This window comes from Centropristis striata, chromosome 6 (assembly GCF_030273125.1).
Source record: "Centropristis striata isolate RG_2023a ecotype Rhode Island chromosome 6, C.striata_1.0, whole genome shotgun sequence".
Lineage (NCBI taxonomy): Eukaryota > Metazoa > Chordata > Actinopteri > Perciformes > Serranidae > Centropristis > Centropristis striata.
In genome coordinates this window covers 29,940,774-29,946,133 of record NC_081522.1, presented here as the reverse complement: position 1 = coordinate 29,946,133, position 5,360 = coordinate 29,940,774, and the positions used below count along the sequence as shown (strand labels likewise).

General features: G+C 37.9%; 1 long non-coding RNA gene across 1 annotated transcript; it reads left to right on the top strand.

Moving 5' to 3' along the window:
* The first annotated feature begins 542 nt into the window (after positions 1 to 542).
* Positions 543 to 4,884, top strand: LOC131973714 (uncharacterized). The gene is made up of 3 exons (XR_009394585.1): positions 543 to 706; positions 1,304 to 1,482; positions 4,361 to 4,884. It is a non-coding gene; the product is annotated as an uncharacterized LOC131973714 (long non-coding RNA).
* The last annotated feature ends 476 nt before the right edge of the window (positions 4,885 to 5,360 follow it).

Sequence of the window (5,360 nt, the reverse complement as noted above, 5' to 3'; positions counted from 1 at the left end):
CCTTAAGAAAGGGAGAAGAAGAAAGACGATTTCAAGCAAATTATTTTTATGGTTATAATAATGATTGTGCTTTATGAACAGTAAAGGATACTAATTGCCTGTATAATCTGTATGATAGTCATTGAAGAACTTAATGTGATATTTTTTCAAATGATATAAAGATTTTACAGCAATAAAACTCTTCAGTAAGGCTTTAAATTACAGCAATGCCTGGTGTAATTACTGTGATGTTAAAAACACAACAGTTTACAAAAACTTGGGGCAATTGCTGTTCAAGCACATATCTTATGCGTTTCATTTTTTATTTCAAATAAAAATTAAGTTGTGAATTTCTTTCTTTTTTGTTTGTGTAACCAGGCAGAAAACTGAGCCTATAATACCTTATTTTAGTTACCATTTTTTGATTATGAGAACTAAGTGTCAATCACTAATTTTGTTTAGACTGAGCAACTATTGGTTGATCAGGTAATGCACACTTCTGATTGTAGAGGTGAAGTTAAGTCCCTCCCCCTTTGACTGCGAGTCTGACGGCATGCATTAGCGCGATAGAGACAGTGAATGAGAGGACATCTGACAGAAACAAGTTTGACTAGTAAAATAAATGACAGTATAAGTGTCATTATACTCTGAGACGTGATCTTGTAACGGTGATAGATGTGTCCGAGAACCTGTGCACCAGGAGTCATTGACTTTTGGAACTGCATTGGTAAGTCCATATGAATGAGCTAAAGTGGCTAACTGTTGTAGCTAATGTAGTTGGACACCATGAGGTGAAATTGAGAGCAAGTACTTTTTTGCAAATGTGTGGAAGTGACTGTAGTTACTGCTTGATGTTGAGAATGTCAGAGTTTCGGATTAAAACAATTCTGCATTAATGCCTGATATGGGTTTTAGCTCAGTACTTTTATTTGAATTATGTATTTCATGTATTGCTTATGTTTTATAATCACTTTTGTTTTGCACAGTCAGCGCTAATAATACGTTAAATGTTTAAAAAGAGAACATACAATATGCAATGTCATTATTCACTGTGTTCATGATTTAAAAATATGCAAATTCCATGTTAAAATGTTTGGTAATCAAAATTTATTGTTTAAAATAAAGCCAAATATAATTCATGAGTGTGAAACAAGAAAAGTGTTAAAAAATCTTCTGTGTTAGAGATGCTGTACAGTTCAAACAGAATTGATTTAATTGCTATTGTGCTACAGTAGTATTCTGAAAATTTGGATTTGATGCTTAACAGGGCCATAAAAGATTTAAGCTTCATGATTTAAGAAAGTAATAGCCTTGTTTTGTACAGGCGAGGTTTTTGAGATTTCCTGGAAAACCATCTAGAGCTGGATTTGGATTCTCCTTGACGAAGGAGATGGCGAGCTACCCTTAAACCGGATCACCTGCCCCTCAAAGGAGCTGTGTCCAGAACATTGTTGCCCAAGGACGAGCCATCCCACTCTCCTATTCCATGTTCACACCAGTGTGGTAGGATTTTCAAAGCCCCACTTCTTGCAACCTGACTTTTGACTCCATCCAGGTCTTTAGTGTTAAAGACCTGGATGGAGACTAATCACAGACTATTTGACTAAAGCTAGCTGAACTGACTACAACAAAGAAACAAGAGAACCATATGAGTGGAACCAAGAGACACGGTTGAACTTTATAAACGGAACTAAGGGATCTTGAATTTTATTTAAATTAAGAGACAATTTTGCTATAACCAGTGAACTGAGATTATTGACCAAAGGTGGTTTTTATTTTATGTTTACACTGAACCCTTGAAATTTGTTTTTGTTGCACTAGATGCACTAAGATAATTTTAAGCAACCTACAACTCCAGCTGCTCATTGTGTCGAGTGTCCCTTATTTTTACCTCTCCTACGAACCTAGACACTAGTCCACATACATTTGAGTATTCTGTTATCCCCAAGTGGGTTACATTTGCTTTTACTTGACCTTTTGTTGCTTTTCTTTTTCTTTAATTTGATTGAATTTCACGTAAAAAGCATCATAAAATACTATCAATAAAGATGGCAATACAATTTTAAAATGTTAATAATAATGAAAGCAGGGTTGTGGCTGATATGACGTAAACTAAAGTATTATTTCTTCACTGGCTATGCAGCCCTGGGTGGTCAGCAGAGATCCTCCACCAGAGTGAGTCTCCACATGACTCTCGACATCACAAATGGCAATTGGAGCACCAGTGCGCCCCTTTTGATGCCCTCACCAGGTGGTCTTCAGATTGCGATTGACCTGTTTCAAACAATCTTGTCTCAGGTGGATTTTACTCTCACCACCTTTGTTCTGCAGCTTTGAACAAAATATGTTCTTCCCTCATTTAGCTTTTGAAACACCTCCTCTGCTACAGTAACTTTGGCGGCATTTTGATTGCAATGAGGATTCTCTTATGTGAAGGGTTGCCAAAGGTGACCGTTATAAATACACAAAACACAAGCAAATTGAGGAAACATCTTCATGAATTTGACAACACGAGAGCAGCATTTAGAAAACGTGCTGCAAAGACCACAGCACAACAGAAGTGTTTCCAGAGCACCCTTAAAAGTGATGCACACGTCCAGACACGCTTGTGATCATAGCATGCTCAAGTTTGCGGCCGATCGATAGCATGTTAACGTTAGCCGGAGACCTATAGCATGCTAACGTTAGCCGGCGATCGATAGCATATTAACGTTAGCAGGCGAGCAAGACCAACTCGGTGCTGTTAAGAGAGACCAACTAAAAGATGTATCATTCATTTATTTGATTGGTTTAACTGCAATGTGATTGATACAGGCTAGCCGGCTAACGCTATATATCACATTATAACATGAAAATATCATTACCATTACATTATAATTTCACGTTATAATGTGAAAATACAATTGTCTTGAAATCACTTGATAATATCACAATATTGTCAAATTGATGAAGATGTTTTTTCTCAATTTGCTTGTGTTTTGTGTATTTGTATTGAGCCCTCAGGGCCACCGTACAGTTGGCCTAACAACCTCTCTCAAGGTGGACAAGGACATCGTTGCTGTCAATGTGCCGAATGAAAGAATCACAGATTGTGACCAATCTATAAGCTAGTGTTTTAGTAGTGTTTTCAGAAACATAAAACAACATTATTGCATAAACTACAGGAAAAGCATCTGCACAAAATATTTTATTTTGACAAATAATTTTTCGCAGGCCATCTCCTCTATGCAAGTTTATTGAATAGGTTTTTTTTCACAGGCTTTTAAGATATATAACTAATGATTGGCTTTTTAAAAGTTTTTGTTGTACAAGTCACATTTTTTCTTTTTCTTCAATTTGGTGAGTCCTCGAACTGGTGATGAAGGTCAATTTGCTTGTTTCCTCATATTCAGAGACTGATTTCTTGTGTAGATGTCTGCCGCCATTCTACCCACTTGTCCAGTGATCATTTCCTTTATTAATGGATAATCCTCTCTTAACACTGGCCAGGCCTAGAGAAAGGATTTGCCTGAGGCCTAGCTGACTCACACACTGTCCACAAGCAGGATTTTTGGGGGCACTGTTTCTTAGTAAAGAGAACCTTAAGAAGACCCAGTTAAAATGTATAAATACATGTATACATAAATAAATAATAAATAATCAATGATTAATGCATGATTAACTAAATAAAATTTGATAGAGCTGATAAATATAATTATTCAATTAAACACAATATAATTAAGTAGGACATAAATGAATATCAAGAATTCATTTCTAAATGTTCCTTTCCTTTATTCTTCCATATATCTATTTTTACTGTAAAATAGTCAACCCCCCCCCCCCCCCCCCCCCCCAATACAAACCACTGCACACACTAGAGCAGCTGTAGCCAAAAGCTGCTTCTCCTCCATCTGTAAGTTTTTACTAAGAGCATGATGGGGAAACAATTGCATGGTAGGAAAAAAATTGCTAAAAGAATCTAGTTGTAGTCCTGTAAATAGTTACCCTGCAAGATTCACAGTCTAAAATCTCAGTCTGAGACTAGGCTAGGACTAAAAACTCTAAACACTTGTCTTTAGATGTGAGCAGGTGTGAACTGATAGTTTTCAAAGAGTCTTTTCCAAATCTTTTCAAAGTCTTCTGATGTATAGGTAGCATAAGTCAGCAGTTTTGGTCACTGGTTTACTGGGATTTGGGGTAAATGGCTCAAAGGCAAACCAAAAGTACCCAGCATGTATAGAATAGGGGGGAATTAAGTTAAATTCTGGTTTACTGAGCTGCAGTGATGTTTGGCTGTGTATGGGTTGTCTGAGCTCTGGCAGCTTGTGTGGCAGCCTTCTTGTCACATCAGTCGGTTTATGTATATTCAAGGAAGTAAAGTTAATCCTCTTGTTTTCCTCAGAGGTGGCTACCGGTTGAAGAGCTTTTGGGAGCTCCCCAGGACAGAAGCAGAGTTCCTTAAACAGGGTTTGGTGTCAAATGACTTTTGTGTTATTCAGGTCAGCCTGCTTCGGCCAGCTGTAATTCTGAAAGGGCAAGGCATTTTAATGTTTTCATTATATGTTTATTTAATGTGTAACTTAAGCCACGGCTGCAGCTCTGACCCCCTACTCTGTGGCTGCTACTGGAGTTCTGCTTCACTTTCCGCTTTACCTTGTACCTTTACAACACTTGCATGCACACATTTTCCACTCATGCACTACACCCACTACTGACCCCAACACGCAATACAGTTAAATTTGAATTTGGGCACTTTAAATTTGGTTTCATTCCTTTAAATAAATATATTTTTGTAAAAACCAAGATCCTGGTGACTTCCTCTCTAATGGCCAATCGAGCTAGGTTGTAACAATGTCAACTATTTTAACTTTTACAGCTGTGAAGAGATTTTAAAAAAGCACAATTTTCAGAGACATAAGGGTCATGCAGGACAGATGGACAGTGTACAACTGTAAAGACCACATTAGATTCTGACAAGAAAAACTGGAAGTTAGGGTGTGAAGAAGAGATGAATGCATTGAGAGGAGAGACCAAATGTGACCACGAGCTAGCAGCAGAGAGATAGGAGGAGCAGGAATGCTAAAATAAAAAAAGTAAAAAATGAAAACGAGCAAAGGAGTCTGTGGAAAGAGAGGGAAGAGAGAGCAGAGGAAAGGAAGAGAATAACTCCTGAGGCAGCTGGATGCCACAGCTTATTTCCGACTGTCTGTCTGCTGAGCCAATGGAACATGAAATTGAATTATCTTCTCTATAAGTTACAAAGTCAACGGAGCTGAGAGGGGTTCAGGATGGGGGGAGTGAGAGGGAAGGAAGGAGATGGAGAGAAGAAAATTGGAGGAAGAGAGACTGGTGGGAAAGAGGGGATGGAAAGAATGAAGCGGAGAAAGGGAAAAACTCAGCTG